Here is a 24,841-nt window from a genome sequence, read left to right as displayed (position 1 = left end):
AGTACATGGAGATTTGAACTGCTCCGAAAAATTATTTGGAATATTTCAATTCAGATGAGTTTAATAATAAAATAAGCAGATGTCAACAATCTTAAAGAAAAAAAAAAAAAAAGAAGAAGATAACTGTTCTCACAGGGGGAGACATGGTAGTGTTATTTCCAGGGAGGCACGTTGTATCGCACAGAATGTTTGTGCAAAAAGTTTGTCTCATACAGTACCAAGCATTAAAAAAAAAAAAAAAGACACAACCTGTCATTAAAAAGTCAGTGCTACCTTAATTGGTAACTAAATTGATATTCTTAGCATCAGTGCCAAGTCTGGAAGGTCAGTCCCTTGAAATAAAGTATTTGGCTAATCTGGGAAAGTTTGCATTGACAATGCCTGTCAATAAAGAAGACCTTTGATCCACAAGGCTGAGAAATCCAGCAAGTCTTAACACATTTTACTATTACAAACTAAACTTAAAATGTACACATAAATAGGATAATACAAAAAATAAAAGCCTTGCCTTAGATCTCCTTTTCTTGTACTTTTCTGGAGCTTTTCTGCCACAAGTTTTACACAAATTAAAGCACTGCCTACTGCTAAAGTCTACTTAAATATGGGTGTTCATTTACTGAGAGGTACAGTTTGCAGTTTAAAAAAAAAAAACACTGGATGTTGTAAATAAAGTTGCAAGGTTTCACAGAGGATTGCTACATTATTGAAAGCACCCTAGAATAGGGTTAGGAAAACGCAAATCAGTGTTGCAGGACTGTGACTCCTTCATAAACAGAAGCCAAACTGTGTCAGTTTTCGAATAAGAGAAAAGACTTGCTAAAAGCTTCAAGATGTTGGGAAGAATGTGCCCTACAATAGCAACTTACTGCAATAAACCTAGCTCAGTAACTAGACTGTGGGCTGCTTTGTGCCTCATATTCTGAATGCCAAAAAAAGAAACAAGACCTCTGTGCCTCTTGTTATTGGGGAAAGAGTCTGAAGAGGACTGAAAACTGACAGCTCCTAAAAATAATAATCAACAAGTTGAGGCAGAGACATTGATTCTCAGGAAGGACTGAAATGAAAGAGCCATAGCTACTAAGCTCATTATCATAGGTAGATCTGTTAAAAATGAAACTTTCAGCAGAAAATTTGGTTCCAACCCAAAACAGGCCAAAACCGACATTTCAATATGGAAGTGTTTAACTTGGAAAAGTCAAAACACTATCCTTAAGTTCTGTCATTTATGCTTTAATATGCTGTATTACAATACAGCGTCATGATCTAAAAACATCAAAAGTAAACTAGGCATTTCAACCTCATCAAAACATTTGCATAGTTTCCCCTGAACACTTCAGAAAACATATAATATATGCTAGAAATCACGTCAATCAAATTAAAAATTTTCAAGACAAAACATATTCTTAACTATTCTTTTTTATGAGTTTGTGGGTGGTGATCTGTCGCCACAAAAGGAAAGAACAATTTTGAGGAATAAAAATAAGTAGTGTAAATGGCTGGATAGTTAAGCTGAAGAGAAAAAAAAAAAAAAGAGCAGCTCTGAATGAGACGGGTCCATCTAACGCCTTCAGCATGCGACTGACCTCCCTGAAATGACTCGCACGCATCAAGTTGCCCTTGTGCTGCAGGGTTTTGCTCAACTGAGAAACATCCTCTGACCCTCCTTCTCAGCACAAGGATCAGTGCCCTGTCACTCCCCATGGGACCTACCATGGGTTGGCCTCACTCATGTCCTAATGCTCCCCAAATCACTTGCCCTGTGCTGCTACTTGGACATTTTTTGCTGCATATGACCAGGATTAGTACAATTCTGCTCCTGTTTAGTTGGTGGAGAGGAGTGGGCTCCAACTAGGAGAATTTTCAACACCTTAAGTTAGACAAAATACCCAGACCCTAACATGTAAATTGTGGTCTCCCTGACCCACTCATGCATCCCTCTCCCCTTCTTCTGTCTGCACCCTTCAAGGGAAATTTCAGTTTCTAGTTGAAAACCAGAAAGTTGTTTTAGTTTTGTTTTCTATGTTTTTCTAAAAAAGACAAAAACTGTCTCAAAATACTTCTAGGGTAACTGGGGGCAGTGAGGGGGGAGGAAAAGGCTCGTTTAACAAATTAATGTCCTGTCAGCAACCAACAACAGTTAAAAAAAAATTATTAGGTCTTACTTTTTTACATTGGTACTTTCTCTTTTCAAAGTTTCTGCACTATGAATATCAGGTATATGAAAAACAGACCTTACTGACTGTTCACGAACTTATGCAATGGATGTGGATGAAAAAAAGAAATCCGTTCAGTGAAAAAATACAAAGATTAGAATGTACATTTCATATATATTTGTTTTTAAGTGATATTTAATTAGAATATTTCAATTATTTCAATAAATACCAAAGCAATTATTCCCCACTACAAAGAGAGACTTGGTCAAAGTTTGTTGAATACTAATATTTAAGCCAACCCAAGACTAGAAGCAGTATAGCACTTGTGGGAAGATGTGTATACTTTTTTTCCCCCCAAAGCCACAGTACTCTAGTTTTCCTATTTCTGTCATTATTAGTATATAAAAAAAAAATTACTACAAAAAAAAAAAAAAAGACATTTCACTCCTCCTTTCATATTTCTTTAGATCTTAACCTGACATTAATGAGAGAATACACACCAGGATGATGATCACGCTGTAGGATAAAATGGCTCATATACTGTGTTGATAAGTTAAGATGAAAGAAATTCAGAACAAAGACACAACAGTATTGTGGAGATATGTTCAGATTCCAAAGTATTTGTATCAGTCAAAGATAGAAACACCCAAGACAAAAACACAACTGATAAATAGAAACATCCACTTCTTTCCACTTGACTGTATAATAAAGATCCTGTATATATTAAAGCATTACTCCATTACTGTGCCTAGCTGCCACATACAATACACAGATACATTATATACATATTTTCCATCTGATCTCTGATGCATTTGCAGCTCCCATCAAATATCAATGCCATCCCTAAGCAAGCATTTGAAGATAGGATTTAAGTTACAGGAGACAAAGAAGATGCTCAAATGGAAACAGTAATGGCATTGAAATCCTCACCCTGATGACCTAAGACTGTAGATAAGGTCCTTTTGAGTAACATCTCTGACACAATTCTTCCTGAATCTCAGAACAAAGCATTATGATTTGCACTGGGCAGTCTACTGGACTGTACTAGAGGAGTTTACAGAAACTGTGTCTGCAAAATCCATAAAGGTTACCTGAAGGGCATGTAATATAATCCCAACCCCCATATAACCACTCTCACTCAACTACAAAAGCGATGCAGATGGCACCTTTCTTCATTTATACTCTAGTGGGTAGTGCCTTCTTTTTCAATAGCAATCATGCACCACAGCTTTTCCTCTCCATTTTCTTTCCTGCTAGATGAAGTTTTTTTCCCTTCTCATGCTGATTGGCTTATTTACCTAAGACATCATGACACTTTATTCCATCATAACATGGTACTGTTCCCTCAAAGTGAGGCCGGTCATTAGATGTATCATTCTGAAACGTGAATATTAATGCCCAAAAGAGATGAACCATGAGCATCACAGATGGAAAGAAGAGATTAGGCATAAATTGGTAACAGGATTGATAACAATTTACAAGTATGTCGGACACAATGGCACATCGTCTTGATCAACAAGAACTACTATTCACAAATTGTACTTCCACAAGCACCTTCAGTGCTCTCACCAATCAAGATTCATAATAAGCATTTTAAGACTGGTATTTTTTTTAAATGGCATCAGCCTGATGCCAAGCACAAGTCAACAGGAAAACCACTTTCAAAGAATAAAAAGCTGAAGCAAATACAAAAGGTGCACTGGATGAATGCTGCAGCAGTCAACCACTTACACTTAAGAGGGAAGAAGAGGTTATAGTCCAAAGGATAATTTTCCAACAATAAAGTATGATGTACTATATTTAAGGAATGAATGCTGAACTTGACCAGACAGTTCATAATAAATGCTATATGATCAGGTATTTTTTTCTTACACTTTTTGTGTTTAAAGATGTTCTAATTGCAGCTGGAAACTGAAACCGTTTAAAAGTGCTGCCTAACAGCCCCATTACAAGTCAGGCACTGTAGGTAAAGGCATGCTCATGGAAAAAGAAAAACACCCCACACTGGGATACTTTTTGTCTCAATGACTGGAAAAAGCCATTTACCCAAGAGAGTAAATAATGGTGAAATGTATCAATCCCACTGATTCTCCTTCTCTTCTCCAGTTAATCCGAGTTTGTCAAAACCAACTGTCTAATGATACAATCTTGTGATTTTACAGCTACTTGTGTTGATATTGTGCAAAGGACACAAGCAGTCATTCTTGGTCATGTGTTTAAAAAACCCTGAATTGAAGAGTTGCTTGGTTAGAATTTCTTCCACTAAATACAGGTACACACAGTACCTCATTGAAATAGTCAAGCTAGGTCTCAATTAGGAAAAATTAGCCTAAGCAGAACACCAGATTAACACAGCTTTATTCCTTTTGGTACACAAGATAAACCAGGTACTTCTGCCTAATATATTCTGTGCCTGACAAACTTTCTGCAGCACTAAGCCAGGTACTTTTTAGCTGAAAAGGACACAAGCTGAAATTAATTTATTTAAAAAAAAAAAAAAAAAAGAGCCCAAAGCCTTCCTACTTTTTGATTAATGCCAATTTTATCTTTCAATTTACTTATTCGCACAGCACACGAATTCACATCTTCATTAACTTAACATGTATTGTTTATACGTGCTTTCAGAAGATGCACATCTCTGCTGCCCCGTTCTGAAGCTAGGCCTGGCTCCAGCGTGGCAGTCAATGCGCACAGACCTAAGCATAACCTTCTGAGCCAGGTTCTGAACGTTCCAGCTTCTTCCCTTTCACTTGAATTTCATAGGTAATTTTAGGTGGGTGAATTGTGTCATGAAAACAGGAGTCTCTTTAGTCGTTGGTGTTTAAAAGCTATATAATTCTTGCCCTGCCTCTAATTGCGTTATATTAAATATATAACTCTGGAGCGAGTCCAGAGGAGGGCGACCAAGCTGGTGAAGGGTCTGGAGGGTCTGACCTACGAGGAACGGCTGAGGGAGCTGGGGTTGTTTAGCCTGGAGAAGAGGAGGCTCAGAGGTGACCTTATTGCAGTCTACAACTACCTGAAGGGAGGTTGTAGTGAAGTGGGAGTTGGCCTCTTCTCCCGGGCAACTAGCGATAGGACAAGAGGACACAGCCTCAAGCTTCGCCAGGGGAGGTTCAGGTTGGACATCAGAAAGAATTTCTTTTCAGAAAGGGTTATTAGACATTGGAATGGGCTGCCCAGGGAGGTGGTGGAGTCACCATCTCTGGATGTGTTTAAGAAAAGACTGGACATGGCACTTAGTGCCATGGTCTAGTTGACAGGGTGGTGTAAGGGCAACGGTTGGACTCGATGATCCCTGAGGTCTCTTCCAACCTGATTGATTCTGTGATTCTGTGAAATATTCACTAGAAATACATGGGAAATTTGCACATACTTCATAGCAACTATTCTTTTTGTTCTGGAGACAAAGTTATTATTTAGTCAGTTAAAATTATTATTGATTTTTTTGCCAAATGAGACACTGCAACCTGACTTGGTCACAGTGGCTCCATCTTTCTCATGAATTTCTTATTGCACAACACTTTTGACTGTGCCTCTCGCACCTCCAGACTTTCATCTACTTGGACGCTCAAGCTCTCTGGGAAAAGGACTGGATATGAAGGGTTCAATACAAATCTCAGTTGGAGCTGCAAGGCAAACCATCAAATGGTAAACCAGAAGAGTTATAAAATTCATCTCAGAGGGATCTTTTCCTACTCCTCTCCTACACAGGCAATTTGAGAGAAAGGAAGGAGATGAAGAATGGAAGCTTTTGAGAACAACCCAGCCAGGACAGACAATAAACCTGCATGCTATCCTGTGGAAACAGGGTGCAAAGTTCAGTTCTGTGTTTGTATTTCTAAAGAGCGTAAAATATCAAATATCCTTCTTGAAGAATAATTCTCTCTCTAGTCTCTTACCACATTGCTATGTAACTATACAATAAATATTATCCTGCTCACATGCTTCTGTTTACTTAGCATACATTATATCTGATGCTATCTGGCAGCATAAGTTTTAGTTCTGTCATCTTAAAATACTAATAGTTGTCAATCAAAAAAGAAAGCGCATAATAAAAGTGTTCTAGAAACTAATAAACCTATATTTCTACACCCTCAGCTTGGAGTTCAGCATTGCTAAAAATAAGATTAATTATATGTTTGTATAGTGCCCAATACAATCAGACAGACCTCTAAACAACATCCTCCTAGAAATGAACACAGACAGGATACATGATCATATAGAGAGAGCGTATATATATTATGCAATATCTGCAACATTAAATTAATAGCATCATCTTCATTTGGCCCAATCTTTTGATCTACAAGAGAGTTTTGGGGGAAAAAAAACACAGTCTGCCTAGTAAGACAGTGTTAGGTAGAGGATGAGAGAAAGGACACAGTCAATAGCAAAGTAATTTATGGTGACTTTCTGCAAATATTTAGAAGCATGGAAGCACCAAGGAGATACACAGAGGACAAGTCCCTGGAGTTATGACCAACATAACAGGGTAAACTGATCACTTTATCTTAAAGTGTCAGAAAAATATCCTTTGAATTATATCTGTGAAACTTTAGTGGGGACTTCACTGCTTGGGACATTTAAACCTGCTCTGGACAAAGTATTAGCAAATACCCTGTAGGGAACAATCCTGTAACGTCAATAAGATGGACTAGATGTATAACAGGTCTTTTACTGCTCCAATTTTTATTATTCTAATCCATCACCCTTACCGAGGTGGTGAAGTTTTATACAGACCTTTAAAATTATGACCATTAGAAAATTATGTCTGTGTCTGTGTAATATATACACACATATGGTTGTAAGGTCTGGTTTTTAAAAACTCAAAGTGCAAAAACAAATTTTGCACCTAATTTGCCCATGCTACAGCTGTAACTATGCATTAATCTGGCAAATGCAGACAGAAATTTCTAATTATGGTTACGTGAATGCACAATTTACATGCATAATTGTGACAAGTGAACTTACAACTTAGACATGCAGTAACTTAAATATGTTTACTGTTGAGAACATTGTAGTATTGGACTGTGACATGCTTATGCCAGGAAACCAGGATCAGTCTGTGAGCTTTGCCCCAAAACAGAAAACTAGAAATCCTGCCAGGTAGACAACAAGTTGACATCAAAGCTTGCAGAAGCAGCTAAGGAGAAGTCCCACGAGGACCTCTAAACAAAGCAGTTCCATCAGGGATTCTCAAGGAAAAGGTGAAAGATTTTATTTGGCTCCCTTCTGCCCAAACCACCATGGTCTCTTTCTCATTTTTCTTTGCCCCCTCCCTGTTTTGCAGAGAGGCTAGAACTTTCTACGACTCTAGCACCTGAAGTCCACCAAGGATTTTGTACTGACAATCTACTGACAGTAAAAGTCACTCAGATGAGGCAATGGGTGCAGAAAGCACCTCTGTCCCCCAGGCACAGGATGGTAGAACTCTATGGATAAAACAAGGTGTGTTAAAGGAGGAGGAGAAAGGCTTCACTTTGTCCATGCATGTTACTGTTATTTCTGTTATTGCAGAATGGAAATCCTCTTATTGACTACGGCACTAGGGAAATCACCCCTGTATGAGTGCAAATAAAGAGACCCATTGTCTACATACTTCAGTAGGAAAGAAAACGAATGAAAGGGTATGGAGAGGGGAAAAGGTATTTTCGTTTTAATCTTTTAGACTGTAATAGCCATAACTGGCTTTTCTATATAGTTTGGCCCTAGTTTGTCATAGCATTACAGTGAGAAACAGTAGCCTGCACTGATTTTTATACACAAATCTTAATGACTTCAATTGCTGCTAAGGATGCAGAATGGTGGCAGGATATGGCCATTCACTATTAAGGCCCTAAAGCCTTCATAATTACTGAGTATACAGAATATTTATTATAGACACTATGCCAGGCCTCTTTTGTGAGCTGCCCTGGGCCTGTTCTCTGAGCCACATCAAGCAAGAAGTTTAAATGAAACTGCTCCCAAGTTTCTGAAATGGTTTAATAAAACATATACTGACTGTAATATTCAGTTTATAGTAGAAAACTATTGCCCCTTGGTTTGAAAAATGACCTCTAGTTGGCAATTTTACTCTCAGCTTCATAGATTATAGTCCGCTGTTGGTCATTTTCTCAATCCACAGGGCAATACTTTTCCATAACAAGCTCAAACAGCAATCAGTATTTGTAGGCTGTTACACAAGTTGAGGATAATATGTCTCAACACATTCTATTATATGACTAAACAAAAGAAATAACAACCTGGTGACACAGACATATGGAGAAAAGCAGTGCTATTCTTCTAATGCTGAGATAGCAGAAAAACATATTTCTTTGTATTGTGCTGATTTATATTAAATTTAATGTCTTCAGTACACAATAATCTCTAATTTGATTTTTTCATTAATACTGTTTTGGTTTATATTGTCTTATGTCTATTCTTATTTCAATGTAAAATGACAAATACAAAATTCTATTAGTATCAGATTTTAGAAATGACAGATAGCCTAACATTGTAAAATCACATTAAAATGTATTCAAATAGATATCTTAAAGATCATTTGCTCTTGGGCACACAAAACACATTCATAAACTTACAGGTTTGATATTAGGAAATTCTGATACAGTTTAGTAGGCAAGCTGCAAATAATTGTTTCAGCACCCAGCTCTAATACATAAATACGAGATGAAACACCACATTTTGGAAAAACAGTTCCCCTACTCGATAATCAAATAGGTACATTGTGTTGGGGAGAAGTGGTAGACCAGGAAGTGAGGGAGGTCTGGAGCCTGTTGCAAGATGTGCCACGGACACCTCTGCCAGTGACAGATGTTAAGAAAATCACCCACCTTCCCAAACTGCAGTTACTCAGATGTGTAGGGCTAACACAACTTACCTGGCTGGCCGGAGTGTGGCAAGGTTTAATTCTTTAATCAGCAGATGACGAAAACTCTCGTAGATCCTTTACTGCAAATGCAAAATATTTATCATTACAAGACTAATATTCATCCCCATTTGTAAATAAAACTCTGCAGTTAAAACATGACACCCACCCACACTCAGAGCCAAAGGGAACAACTTCCTCAGCCAAGGCTAGTGGAGTCAAGCAGACGTGGACATTTTGCCATCCTTCCTCTAGAAATTACCATTTTCTTATCCTTTAAACAAATACACCATGTTTGCTGGGGATCTGTGATGGGGCAAGAAGGGAGAATCTTGGCTCAAAGCTATAATAAGACCCATAAGAAAAAAAGGTTCACTGTAGATCTGTATGGGGCAGGTTCAGAAACCATAAGCATCTATAATAATGCATTTTTAGATATTAAAGAAGCACTTTTTTTTTTTTTCTTCATTCATTTTCCACTCTACTGTTCCTACATTGTTGCTCAATCACAGATTCACCTGCATTCTCTAGCTGGAATTTATGTGGTCTGGATTCATTTAAACATGTAGGAACTGCATCCATAAGCTTTCAATCATTTGAGCTAAAGAATGTATTTGAATGTCATTACCAGAAAATGATGGCTCTTTGTCTTACAAGTCTTCAAGGAATTTAGATGTGTAACTCATTAATAGTGTTTGCTGCATTAGATTTTACATTTTTATGGTTTTAGAAGAAAGGTATTCTAATACAGAAAAAATAGCAGCTTTTTTTTAATATTTTTTTTTCCATTTTTCATTTTAGGGTAATAAAAGTGGCACATATGTGCCATAGCATAATGGATTAATTAAGGAATATGATGTTTATCCTAGGTCCTGAGTTGTACATCTTCATAACTCACTCATAAAAATTAATGTATTATACCACGGTCCAGAATGATACATCTATTTTTACCATACCTGTTGAGAATAAATTGTTCAAAATTGGATTATCCTGTTATCCAGTGAGAAATGTAAAAATTACATTGTTATTTTAAGAATTTACATTGCTGTGTATAAAAAAAAATAATCTTCTCACTGTGCTTTTGAACTGTCACATTACTCCCACTGTTACGAAATCATAATTGCTGATGCCACACCTAAAATCCAATGCAATGCATATTGTATTTCTTCATACCCTGTGTATTTCCTACCTTAATCACAAAACCATATACAGTAGATTTTAGGACTATTCTTTCATTACTGACTGCTTTCGTATATAAGTAATATGCAACTATGCATGCAAGGACTCATAAAATCCTCATTTCTAAAAATCGACAGATTAAAAATCCCTAAATAATAATGTACAGATGTTTCATATTTAAATGAGCCGTTGGCATTTAATGCTGCCAATCATACATGCAATAAAATTGGTGAATTTCAAGGTACTCAGCATTTACAACAGATTCTTTTTATTTTGTTTTTAATCAAAAGATCATTTTAGGATGACTGAAAAAATGACTGTCCAATAAATATACAATGATGTATTTCTGATGTCATCTTGAAATTCCTATGAGTGGTCAACTACGCTATATTGTTCCATACCAATTCCTATTCCTTTTATTTCAAGAAAGTTGATTCTGCTGTCCTTAAGCCGCAATGCCTCACTAAAAGTAAATTATCTGCACGTTATCTGCAAAGTAATCCTCTTCCTGAATACAAGACAGAACATCAGAGTTTCTAATCCTACACAGATAATTCACATCCACTGTACGTTTTACTGTAAAGACAGAGTAATACAATATGTTTGATAAATCATGTATGTGTCTGTGTACAAAGAAAAAGGTTTATCTCCTTTCCTACAAGATGCATCCATATTAAAACGCACACACACATTCCCCATGCTGGCACTGCAACAATCTTTAGAAGTTCTATAATAGAGACATCCAAGTTTAAAAAATGAATCAGCTCACAGGTCAAACAAGTTCCTTGATGAGAAGTGCTTAGCCAGAAATATTATTCCACTGATTCTAAGTTTTCATCCATACATCAAACCCTAGAGCCTATTGATTAAATAAAACTGATGATCTTTTTATTTCAAAGCAAAAGAGAATTAAATCATCCCCATTGTTTTCCCTTTGTTTGGAACTATCACGTTGTATACACTGCCCATGTGTCCTGCTTGTAATTACAACATCCTTAAGGAGAGTTTATTCTACAATGACTGATCACAGGTTTCTTGCCTCTTCCTCTAAATCTTCTGCTCCTGGTCATAATCAATGGCACCTGATGGCCCAATATTCTGATCCAATACGGCAAGCGATATGATCCAAGATCTGCTAAAAAGCAATAAATTCATTTGCTTCAGGAAGTTCTGGATCAGGACGACTTTAAGTATACATAAATACAAGAATTTACTGCAGTTATGCTGGCCCATCTTTCCTTTCTTGTATCGCTTTTCCACTGCATAATTAGCTACATCACCCGTAATTTTGCTTGCAATCCTACATAAAGTAATCCAGGTCAGGCAGCACTTGGAAAGCCTCACCAAAGTCAAGGTCTGATGGCTTAGAGAACAGAGGGTCTCTTTCAGCAAAACACATCAAAACACTGAGTATCTGTATATTGCTGAGTCCCACATAGCACTGACTGGGGTCTGAAGATACCATCAGATACTAACATAGCATGAACACGTAACAGATTGCTAATGATGTCTTTGAAGAGCACCAACAGGTGGATACAAAAATCTTCTTAGAGTTTAGTTTTGTCTTTTTGTGCAAAAACGTCCAGGTTAGCTTAATAGCTCCCTTGGGCTACTGTGTCTCCACGACAGCCTTCAGCTTGGTTCTGGTGTACCTGCACAGTGCTACTCTGCACTGTGGAAACATGCTCTAACACACAACACATACCGTAATGAGGCCAGAAAACCCTGTATCAGGGACGTGGTTTCCATTCTGGAAGGTAATCACTGCTAGGCGAAAATGGTAGCATCCAAGTTCAATTACATGTTTCAAACCACACTTACAAAGGGATGCATGCTAAACTCAATCTGTTATTGTATATACACATCATTTAGTAAATTGAATAAAGCATTCTGAATATATTTTTTAAAGACAAGGAATTTTTAGTGTACTTTGAATCTTCTTTAAATTAGCATCACAGACTAGGGTAAATGCATAATTAGTAATAAATTAATTAACAAAAAATGAATTTATTACCTGTTAGCTATTTCAGTGTAATGGAGTTACAGAAATGGAGAATGATGAGTAAGTAGAGACATCTGTACCAGCTAAGAAGGCTGCAGCTTGGGCATGTCCTTCAGCTCTTTAGTCTTTTTCCACTGGAAATCACTAGTTCAGCACCAGCAGAGCAAAGATGAGAACCTTGCTTCTGCTAAGTAGCACTGATTTCTGCTCCTAGTGACATTCAGAAGAGGATCAATCAAGTCACAGGGGTAAGAAAACTGTTTGCTTATGATGTGGCTGTCACCAGCAAAGATGAGTTTTAACACCCTCCAAGCATCAAGATGACACACAAAAGAAACATTAAAAAAATAAACCCAACAGATACTCTTGCAAAAATGTATCAGTGCAGTTCTCCAAACCAAAAAAGCAGAAGTCAGAAGATCAAGAACTCTCAGTTAGGATTTTCCCATTAGTTAAAGAATATAAGGATTCTCCTGAAGTCTTTGATTGATATATGATCTTTTCTTTCTTTTCAGGCAGAACAGCTGTCCAGCGAACTAGAAGAAATAGCCCTGAAGACAGCTTTGTGTCTGATACCACTTTGAGAGGGAAAATTATCCCAGTGATAAATGCTTTACATGGAACATCTAAGAAAAAAATAAAATAAAAATGTCATCCATGAAAGAATTTTTCTTTCTCTTTGAGCAAGCAATCACTATTATCATCATCTGAGGGGGTGGTTAGGTGTTGCAGTATCTGATACCAAAGAGAAAAGGTATGTCCCTATGAACCTAACCAAAAAGAGGCAGGGGGTATTGAAAAAAGGACATCTAGGCAAATGGGGAGAAAAGCAGAGAATTTTCCGAAGATTGTCAAGACATGGTGACCTGAGATATATTGTAACTTCCTTCATTCTTCTTTGTAAAGAAATTCTTTAAGAAAGGTGAAACACTCACACTTTGCTGGCTGATAAAGCTACACAGTCTTTACCACAATAACTATATGCAGAAATAGCTTAACTATGTCCAAGAAAAAACAAAGCAATAACAACCAACACAAACCTTCTCAGCAGAAGTACTTGGTAAAATTAGTGTAAATTTATTCAATCTAATGGAATTGTGTAAATGACATAAATCGAGGACTACAGCCACTGTGATAATAAGTTATGTCCAGTTTAGAGGAAAGATGGCATGAAATGGAGCCTTTCCGGAGCTTGCTCTAGAGCTATGTTTTGGCAGCATGGTGAGGGGCTAAGAAAAGAGCCTTAGAGAGAATGAACAGCCACAATATTTGGGTGAAATTTGTACATCTTTCTCATTTCAAACATGTCTCATTGTGGCACTTCAATGCATGGATGAGCACTGATGGCTGCTGTCATACACAGTCAGCAAAAGTAAAAGTAATTACAATTACTTTCCTCAGAGTAACCAAATGCAGTAGAACACCAACAATGGCACGCAGTACATTAGTGGTTCATCTGCCAACCCTCCAAAGCCTTTTTAATTTGACACATAGATGATGTTCTCCATGAATTTGGGCAAGACTGAACAAGGGCTCCTACATACCTGATACAGGATAAGATAGGTCTTGGCTTAGAAATGCCTAGCAGAAGAGCATGATGACCTTCTGCCCATCCAATCTTAGTGGCTCTTGAATCCTTAGCCTAGATCTCCTTGCTCACTCTACCCAAAACTCTTAATCTTTCAATACAACAGATTTTTCTCCTCAACAGTACTCTTCCAACTTTCACTGTCCTCCCAACCACTCTTCTTCACGCCTTCCTGCCCCAAAGCCTTCCTGAATAAGCCCCTGTGAGTATACTTATTCTAGAAGCTGATTAAAATGAAAAGAGATCTTTAGTACTGAGAAGCTTAGAGAGACAGTTACACATTCTCATATACGTTTGCACAGTCAGAGATAATTCCTCTCCCTTCCCTCGCATAACCTGAATGCTGCTCTTCTCCCTATCTCAAACCCCCTCCCTCCATCTCTGCTTCTGGAGTCCTCCTCCTCCTTCCACATAAGCTACCATTAACCCTACACATCAGAGTGGTGCTCCCACCAGCTGTTGACATCTGCCTGCTCTTCTGCCACCACACCTGTCCCTCCCTGCATCACTGGGTGCCAGCCCCTGCTCTCACACAGATTTTAAATCCACAGATCCAGGCTACGGTTCTCAGAAATCCTGCTCCATGGGATTCCGACAACAGAAGAACAAGAGATAAGAACATAAAAGCATCCTCAATGTGGTGTCCCATCAGGAAGCCAACTAAATCTGATAGACACTGTCCTCTCTGACCCATAAGCAGGAAAGGGCTGAGCATTTAGAGAGGAGAACAGCAGTTCAGAATATGGTCTCTAATCAGCCAGCATCACTTAAACAAGAAGCATTCGCCTAGGTCTTTACTTTTGGGGTAATCAAATCACATTAAAAAAAAAAAACAGAATCATTTCTACACATACATGTTACATATATATTTATGTTTCCCCTCCTTCTCCCCCACTTTTAGTTTGCAGTGACAATCAGCAATCATTTTACAGAGAAAGACTCTGTAACAAGCTTAAAGGATGCCTTTAGTAATAAGATAATTATTTGTAACTCTATAAAGAATTATAATTTTTAATTTAAAAAGAAATCAAATAAAAACAGCTTTCATCTTTCCTACCATGTGAAGAAAACATTCTCTGCCTACAACTCAAATTATCATTCTCTCCTTTGTGCAAAATGAATTGACCCAGAAAACTAAAAGGGTAAGAACCCATATTTGCTGGGCTTATTCAGCAGCCAAAAGTTCATGAAAAACACTGTTGTGTATCACATAGCAACCACTTGATGCCTATTGTTAAAATACAGTAGTTATTCAAAAAGTAAAATCTTGCATTCTCAAATAAGAAGCCAGGCTGCAATGTGTGTTTACTGTTTTGGGGAAATAGTCATCTTGCCGTTTTCTCTTTTTCCATAGTCTTGGCATATTTGGTCAGCTATGCAATGTGCAGTTACCCACAGGAAAGAAAAGGAACACAAGAATTTTCCTCCAGTGTTTTGTTCACAGGACAATGTCCATTCAAAGCAACATTTAAGATCACTATTAAGGGAGTTAAGATGTGCTCTATTTTTATGCAGCCACACTTTCAGTAAAAAATTAATATTCCAGAGGAAGAGTGTGAGGGAGAAAGGAAGAGAAGTTTACCACTTTTTGACTGAGCATTACAGTTGCTCACTTTCACCTGTTCTCAAAGCAAGCTACTCTCAGGAAGTCCTTTACACATGTGCAGATGTTCACATCGCTACTGCATGTTTGCACTTCTTCCCAGCACTGTTACCTGTCACTGCAGCTGTGCGGGAAGTATGAACTTCACAGATATCTCCCACTCCACCTTTCCTCCAAATTTTTGTGGTAAGACATGGTTAAAAAATAAAACACAATAAAACTAAAATTTAGAGAGGAGGAAAGAAAGCCAGCTGTAGAGTCAGAAAAAATACTAACAATTTCTGTTAAATGAAGCATGTGTTATTCTAAAATATTTGAAAAGCAGTGGCAGATCACTTGAGCTATTCTGGCCTTCCCAGATTTCCATGAAAGCTGAAAGACAGCCCTCAGTTTCAGTCACAACTGCTTCAGACTATTTAAATTATCAAAGCAAGACCAAAAGGGTTCTTCTAAAACAACTGCTGGAGGAGATGAAGGGAAGAATAAGAAAGATATAAACTCCCTTGTAGGTGCTATTATGTGCTATTAAAAATAGTACAACTTAAAACTTCAAGATAATGGCATTTTTAATACCAGAAGGGAATGGCAGACTTGCTTAGCATAACTGAGATATTTCATCAAGGCTGTGTACAAACAGGTGTGCAACATTTTTGCTAGCTCTAAGATGCTTGTTGAGATTATCTGCTTTTCTAAAAGACTGTTTAAACTCCTTTTGATTAGTTAAAATAAGAAAACTCCTTTTGAGTAGTTAAAATAAGAAAACTCCTTTTGAGTAGTTAAAATAAGATAGTGGCAAGAAAGTAGATTAAAAGGGGGGAAATGTGTGAACATAGATGTTTTTGCCAAGAACCTTACTTTGAGCCCAGCTGTATCCAGGTGTGTATGTACTATTTCCATAGTCTATGAAAAGAAAGTTGAGTGGTAGGCAGCAAACTCCACATGAATGCATGGAGCTGCTAAGGAAAAAATATGAGAGTGAATTAGGTACCTGGGAGCAAAGAGATGGGTTTTATGATTTGAGAGAGAGAGAGAGAGAGAGAGAGAGAGAGATCTGGCTGTTTCCAAAACAAGACAGAAAACATAGACGGGTTGAAGTTGCAGCTTGCTTGCTGCAAGTGTTCCTGCTTCTCTTAGTGAAAGTTCTTTATTGGAGGTTAGAGGAGAATGCAACAAATCAACTCTTAACTGCACATCTCGGCTGGCTTACAAAGTATATGTTTGAACAGAAGTGTATATACAATTAAATATTTGAATCAGTCCAAAGTTAGATCGGTGTGTACTTATACACAGGGATTGTCTACACAAAGGAAATACTTGGTTTGGTCATTGGTCAGTGATCTGGCCATGACAGGATGTGGTAGTTATACACAACTGTTGAATAGCTGAGGTTACAATAGTACAGTCGCATGTAATTTATCGGCAATATACTGGCATACTTTATGAAGCAAAGACCAAGCTATTACATCTAGTGCACAACTAAGAAATTAAGAAACCTCTCCCCTAAAACAATAAAAAAATATATGTTGAAGAATAATGCAGAACTTTTCTAGCACAACTCATTCTCCTCTGAAAATGTATGCTTCTCTCAGAAACAGACTCCCAGCACAGGGACTGGTAATTTATGATCCACCAAAATACTCTGTTGAACAAAAAAGTAATACCTACACTGTGCCTATGCAAATCACTAAGAATAAGTGACTCTAAGGACCAGTAAGAACAAAGCCCAAAACTCCTATCAAACATTATTTGAGGTTTGAAAAAGTCAAGACAAAGCGTAATTTTTTTTAAATGGGTATAAATTGGGATTTCTGTAACAATTGACTCATTTTGCCTACTTTTATCTAAGGATCTCAAAGAGCACTCCAAGTGTTAATTAAATTACAAAGCATTTTTGAGACAGGTAAATGGTATTATGCCCACTGGGGAACAGAGAGAACATTTATGTTTCATTACTAAAGTCACACAGCAATTCAGTGGCTAGTAAGGTAACCCAAGAATTACCAGTCTCCACTTCTACTCATTGACCTGATGGCCTCACAAGAAATAAAGTTAGCCTTAAAAGCCAAAAATACTTTCCTCTTGCGCTTTTCTATCTTCTAAGAATTAGGGCAAGATTTTTAAATTTTATTTTATTTTTCTTCCTCTGCGTACTGGGAGGCCTTTCTTTCAGAGTCATACAAAAGAAGCCACTTCCTAACCTACCCAAGTGTCTTAAGGATCACAGTACAGCAATAAGGATAGAAACCTAAACAAGGGCACTGAACTGTAATGGCGCTGTTTGACAGCTTATGCAGCTGCATCAGGATTCTCTTCTTCTTCTGATCAGCCATACGCCCAGAGATGACTCATAAGAGCCTCTATCCCACCAGAATGAAAATGGAAAGACATGCAGATGAAGTAATCCTTCACCATCCTTTGCTGGCCAATTTACTGACTTCCAATCATACTTTACCAAAGAAACAGACACAAAACTACCCTAAGGAACCTGGTGCCTTGTGCACTTCATATAATAATCTTCCACTGAAAGGAGCAACATAAGAAACAACCAATGAGGCCCTGACAACACTTCAGAGCATGGAAAAGTCTGTTCTGCAGTCTACTACATCTATTTTGAGTTGGATGTCAAGAGATGAGGGAGAAACATTTCACTGACCATTCCATTCTCAGCCAAAAGAGCAGCTACCATTTTTCATTCCAGCTTGGTCCTGACTAGTACAACTGCAGGATCCACGAGTAATAAAGCAGTAAGATATAATGCAATCTGCACAATAGACAGTCCAGTGCAACCTATGGCATCTCTAATTCAAGACCAGTACAGCTCTGTTACAGCTTTAACAAATTATATCTCCATTAGTAAATTGATCTTGGAGAGTTTTTTAGAAAAGGTTTTTCTGTTTCATAAATAATTATTTATTACTAAAAACAGGGAAGCATCTTACTGAACTTTCTTTAAACCTTTTGAATACAATGTTAAACCAAGATTTCAGGCCTTATTTCCCCCCCTCGTTTCTTGTTATGTCATGAGGAATCAGGTGTGTGGAAGAGATGAGAATGTCTTTGATTTAAATGACCAAGGCTTAAGATCATCTTTACCGTGGCAGAAAATAAAGCTGCTGCATATATTTCAAGTAGTAGTAGTAGTATTGTTATATGGTATGACAATCATCATCTTTTTTTCTTTTCCTAAAAAAATGTCTAAAGAACCACACAGTTTATACACTGCATTCAATATTTTTCTTCGTTTACATTGATTGCATATTTCAAATCATGTTACAGCTGTATCACTTAGCCTAAATCAAATAAGGAATCCACATAAATGCATACACACACTTTCCTTGTTTTTAGACATTGCCAGTATTGACAAGATTAAAATATTTTTCTCATTCATTATTTATTGTGATATGATGAAACAGTAAGAGTATGTATTTAACAGAACATCACAAAGTAGAGTTAAAATGTGGACATGCTGTTTCATTTCCATTTTACTGCAACAGTGTTAAGTACGTGACTCCCTGACTGCAATAATGACATCTTCGGGTGATAAAGATTTAAGATGCTTTGCAAAGATACAGTGTTATCCAAACTCTTCAGCCATGCTGATCAGAAGCATTATTAAACAGATGAACCCAAGACTGGAAAGAGTGTCATGACTAAAGTCTCTCCTGTTGCAAAGGACTGGGGAAAATCAGTGCTCAGTGCAAGAGCAGCAGCAAACTCCCACACTGCATCAGGTACTAACACGAATGACTGGAAGGCAGTCATACATATACAACTCCAATGCTTTTACGAGCACCAACATTTTTTGTTACCAAAAATGTGGCCTCTGGATAGTTTCTGTGCTTCTAGGGTGAACTGGTACTACCTGACAACTGGAGTTTGGGGTCAAGCAACGCTATATCTGGTTGAACCTCAAGTACAGGATAGATATGTATGAGTTTGGTTTTCGAATGTATGTACCTTGGATTGAAAACCACAGATAGCACTGCACAGTCCCAGTTTCCAGCTCACAGTTGGGCTCCATCCTGCACGTTTATAGTGACAAAGCAGCAAGGAAATGCCAGAGAGAGAGCACCACAGCAAAGCAACTGTAACCAAAACTGGTACTGCTGGGCAGAGGAGCATAGAGCTTACCTCCTGTAGTGTGTGCCAGTATCTGGGTTAGAATGCAGAAAAAGACAGACACATTTTAGCCCAAATGCTTAGTCTTACATACTACAGTACAAGTATACCCCCTATGATAAATACAGCAGAATAATCAGAAGGTACTGAATGCTTAAAATGCACCCTTAACAAAAGAAAACAATGTAATGCATATCTCTCTTTACGTGTCAAACAATTTGCCTAACAAATCATAATAATGCAGAATGATATAAAATTCACCCATCAAGCCCAAATGCATGCACAAAGATTACCATGGCAAAGAATTGTGAATTTCATTAAATATGTTAAAGGCAAAAAAAAAAAAAATTCATCTTTGAAAAATAGTAATCCTGTCTTTCAACAAAAATATTATAGGAAGCTATGAATTTGGTAGATCTGAATAGGATGTTGGTACATGTTTTACTAAGGTAATATAATGGCACACTATTATTAGATCACATTAATCATTACTGTGCCAAAGGCACTGACAGCACCACTGAAAAGGATTGAAAGGGCTGGTAATGGATATAAATTACCCATTGTGTGATAAAAGGATTTTTACTAAGAAGGTAAGAATAAAACAGCAAATTTCTAATATAACTGTTGTGTAAAAACCAAAATAAAAGTAATCCAGTCAGTAATATCCACAAAATCAGAAAGTAAGCACTTTCGAAACAAGATAAAGTCACAATAAAAACTGTATACAATGTAAAATTAATTTTGTGGTGCATAATATTACTATCAATTTAAATAGTTTACATGATGACCTCTAAAGGGTATGGTCAAGAGAAACGTAAGCTTTGTTAATTAGAATAAAGTATGAGCTTCTGCATGTGTATTTTAAGTTTGTGAGTTTGGAATTTTTTCTTTGCTTTTTTTTTTTAACCTATAATGGCTTCACGACACCCCCATGAAATTCAAGACATGTTGAGAGTTTTCTGTTTTCTGCATTAACATCACAACAAACAGCACATCTCTCAGATGGTTTTATTTGGGTTCCAAATGCTGTTACAAAACGAACCACATCTTTGCTGAGCTATTTAACCGTTTGATTGAAACCATTTGTATTACTAATTGTCCAGTTCTGTGCCCCTCCTTTACTCTGGCAAGTATTTCCTGATATTAGTAGGGACCAGTGAAGTGCATTGGTCAAACTACATCCTTATTTACAGCATTAAAAATCCCCGTATCTTCTCTGAAGTTGATGGAATTATTCTAGAATCAAGTCACTGTAATTCTTTTTTGAGTCAATTGTCTAGAATAAAATCCAGTAGCTCACATTCAATTAGCAAGTTTTAAAAATTGTGAGCCGTATTCTTAAATGATATAAATTCACAGACATCAATCATGAAAACACTTACATCTATGCTTAACTTTACTCACGTGAGTAATTCCATTAGCATCAGTAATTCAATACCTGCTTATGCATTTGCAGTACTGAAGCTTTAATATGCCTGAATATCCTCTCACATCAGCTATAAATCAGCACAATTCCTCTGAATTACGCAGTTTCTACTGATTCACAAGATATAAAAATGAGTGGACAATCCAGTATAACAATTATAATAAAGAAATAACATAAGCATTTGATTTGGGAGCAGAAGCTATCAGAAATTTTGATTTAAGAATCAATTAGTGCATGTAGTAGGTAGAATTAATTATTGGTTATTTTCTAGGATGCTAGACTTTTATTTCAAACTGAGGGCCAAATAACCCAGTTCTGATTTCACACTGATTTCCACACCAATCTGATTTCTCAGACTTTACCAGATCTTTTCTTCTACTGCACTGGAATAGCTCAGAGGAAAATCACATATACAGTGTAGTGCACCCCTCCACCCGCTGATTTTCATGGGTGTTCTTCTCATGCTAATATACAACAGAATATGGTTCTTCATAATATGCATGAGATGTTCTATTGAACTTATGGAAAAAAAAAAAACAACAAAAAGTGATAAAATGAATTTAATCATGAGTGTCATGGATTTTTTTTTAAATCAGCAGTCTGTTGATAATGTAATAAATGATGATTCATCTCTAACACAATTATTACATATCAACTGCATAAGATGAATGTTCATCATTTTACCAAGCAGATTTTTTTTCTTGAAAAATCTATTTGTAGCTCCCTACACCCTGAAAGAACTACAATAAAAAGTTTTGATAAAGACATAAAAATAATACTTTTGAAGATGTAAAAAAACATGTGAGAACAGATTTTTAAATCTAACTTAGGTACCTCATTTTTATGATTTTTTTTTAATATGGAAAAACAAACCTAAAAATTCAGATCCATAAGCAGAAGAAAATGTTATGAGAACAATATAAATAAGTATTCTTACCAGTTACTCTTAAACCAACGAATCTGTTCCCTGGCTGAGGAAATTCTTAAAAGACACGGGATAGGTACTGAAGGTCACAACTGTAAAAATAAAACCTGTGAGAAATTTAATACGTCAAAACTCAGTGTTCGAATCAGACATTTACATTAAAATATTACAATGCCACCTCAAGCAGACAATCTACAGAGCAGCAGAGCATTGAGAATTAGAATATTAATGGGATTAACACCTTTTTATTTTTTAAGCCTTCATAATGCACGTGTTTGGTGGTCACTTCATTTTGGGAACTGAAAAGTTCTTTCAGTTCTGGATTGTTTTGAGAGGAAAAACCTCTCCTCAAGATAATGCTGAGGAACAGAATGAAATTCTTCTGATCCTTTCCCCTAGACAGTGCAGCAAGAGCGGACAAAACAGGATAAAACAAAAGTTGCATAGCATACTCCAGAAACCCGGTTATTCTCCTTGACATTGATATTCTAATCTTTCAAACTGAGTAAAAAGAGAACAGCTACTAATTGTATTTTTACTTTTTTTTTAATTCCATTTTATAACAGAAATAAGTCCTTTGTAGATGATCTCATCTAATAAACCCTACCTAAAAGAGATAAGAGCTAGCAGTAAAAGCCAAGCCAGAATACTTCCAAGATGTTTGTCAGTAGTGAATTTAGGGCCATTACATTAGTAAGCAAAATAGAAACAAAAACAAAGGGAGTTCTTAGAGCAAAATAAAGTTCACTCGACTGAAGCTATAATCTGAAGAATTTATGACTGAGAATTCTAACTATGTTTATTCCTATGCGTGTCTAACAAATGAAATTAAAGGTCACTTCCAAATAATACACTTTGTACATCTACATCAACCAAACTATGTCATACAGCAGGCTCTGGTTCTGAAATCCCAGTTCAAGCACCACAGCCTTCGGGCTTCACCTCACCGACACTGATTTCCCAGAGAAGCACTGACTTCTCCGCAGAGCCCCAGTGGTGGCTGTAGTAGTCAGTGTGTACAGAATTGCATCCTTCGTTTCTGTGGGAAATAATTAAGAGCATGGCCGTTTTATTGCATTTGTTTTAAACTGGTCGGCACTGACAGGACCACAGTGCTGAGCAATGCCATTTGTTGACTTGAAGGATAAACAACAATTTTGAGGACTCCTATTGATGATAAAAGCAATGTTAAATAATCCTGTAAATTAGGAGTTCACTGAGCAGCACAGCCTTCCACTAGTGCAATACCAATACGACGCTATTCACGTATCCTCTAAGATTTCTCCAGACTCTGCCTTGTCCCAATTACCTCCAATGCAAAACGCTACTGCAGAACATCCCACTTGGTCCGTGCCATCTCCTCTGCTCACTCCTTTGGTTTCTCCACCACACCAAACGCAGGCTACTTATTTTCGTTTCGGTGGTCTACCACAACGTTTCCCGATTCCCACTCCTTCCCCCCTCACTTGCAGATTGAATCAGTCTTTATCACGCGCTGCAGAATATTTTCCACGTGATAATTCTGCCATGCAGCTTCTCTGACATAGGAGAATTACCCCAGTAAAAGCTTCAAACCCCTCCTTTATAACTCACATTTCCCCAGTTAACTGCCAACAATTCAGCAGTAGACATCTGGTTTGCCATCGCCACTGTTTCTCATGCATAGGAACACATTTCTTTTTTTGCTCTTTCCTCATGCCTAGTTTTCTTTTACATGCCAATTGTCTCTGGTTTTTATATTTGAATTATAAGCCCCAAAAGGCAAAGCCTATCTTCTCTTTACATATTTTACAGTATTGAGCTTAATGGGTGGTGAGCAAGTACAAGCCATTACTCCGATCCGGTACTCCATTTTCCATGGGTATGCCCAGCTAGATGGGAAGCAAACGAATGGGCAGTCAAAGTCAAGCCAAGCACCTAGAGTGTTGTCTGGAGGGAACAAAAACTTTTCATAAATGATTAAAAAACAAACACACATAAAAAAACCACACAAAAAAACCCACCACTCTGCATCATATTTGATCTTCCCAAATATTAAATCATATCTAGACAGGATTCAGGTCCCCATTTATAGAGGCCCATACCATTCTAGAATTCAAATAAGTGAATTTTTGTTACAATATTTGGACATACAGGAAAAGCAAATTCCTGGACTGCTACATATAAACATAGGTCCCATCCAACGTTTTCAGTTGCACACTGTCTAAAAACAGCGACAGCTTGTTTGTCTGGAATCGCTGCTGTTGTTGATGTCTTAAAACCTCAAGATATACCTTTTTAGTGTTTACTTGCAGCTCATTCAATGTAAGAAAGCCAAGAAATAGAAACAAAGAAGATAATAAGCTGTTAGGTTTCGAAAAGATGTTATCTCGCTAAACAGGTTCTTAGTACTCCTACGCCAGCATCGTAGACTACATTTTTGCTATGCTATTACAAGGCTACTTGTGTTTAAAAAAAAAAAATTCAGATTTTACATACACGCTCATGACTTGCAAAATTCTAGGAATGATTCTCAAGGGGCTTTCACTAAGATGCTTTATAAATTCTGATGACAGACAGAACACAGTAAGGCTTCATCTCTTAAAGTCCTGTACTGATTTGTTTGGAGGCTTCGTGTCATTGATCAGCATGTCAATGTCTCTTGCAATCTGCTTTCTAGTTCATGACTGTGAGTGAACCCCTCAGGTTTAAAACCTTAAATGATTTAAGGTCTGTGATACATAACCTTACGAACAAATTGGGAAAATCTGTAGCTTTACACATTAAACTGTAGCAGAAATGATTTAAAGCCTTATAAAAGGTATTTTACTTACCTGTGCTAATATTATTCTAACACATTTGACACTGACTATGTAAAGCAGATAGTTTAAAGGTACAGGCAGCGAGCTGCATGGAAACAAATTAAGATAGTTCCACTTAGGTCAAATTGGGCCAGTTTACCAGTGTCTAATACACTTGCTGGCATTAAAAAATTGCACCAT

The 24,841-nt window shown here is 37.1% G+C and overlaps 1 protein-coding gene across 1 annotated transcript in view; it reads right to left on the bottom strand.

Moving 5' to 3' along the window:
• The window catches only part of ZNF536 (zinc finger protein 536), a 182,140-nt gene extending 160,221 nt beyond the window's left edge, over positions 1–21,919 (bottom strand). The window contains exons 1-2 of the mRNA XM_068411592.1: positions 21,873–21,919; positions 9,031–9,101 (exon numbers count right to left, since the gene is read on the bottom strand). The gene's annotated coding sequence lies outside the window, so the exon portion shown is untranslated. The remainder of the gene's footprint in view (positions 1–9,030; positions 9,102–21,872) is intronic.
• Positions 21,920–24,841: the final 2,922 nt, after the last annotated feature.

The sequence above is a fragment of the Nyctibius grandis genome, chromosome 12, assembly GCF_013368605.1.
Source record: "Nyctibius grandis isolate bNycGra1 chromosome 12, bNycGra1.pri, whole genome shotgun sequence".
In the NCBI taxonomy this organism is placed as follows: domain Eukaryota; kingdom Metazoa; phylum Chordata; class Aves; order Nyctibiiformes; family Nyctibiidae; genus Nyctibius; species Nyctibius grandis.
Note: the sequence above shows the minus strand (reverse complement) of the source record. Positions and strands in the feature narration are given on the sequence as shown.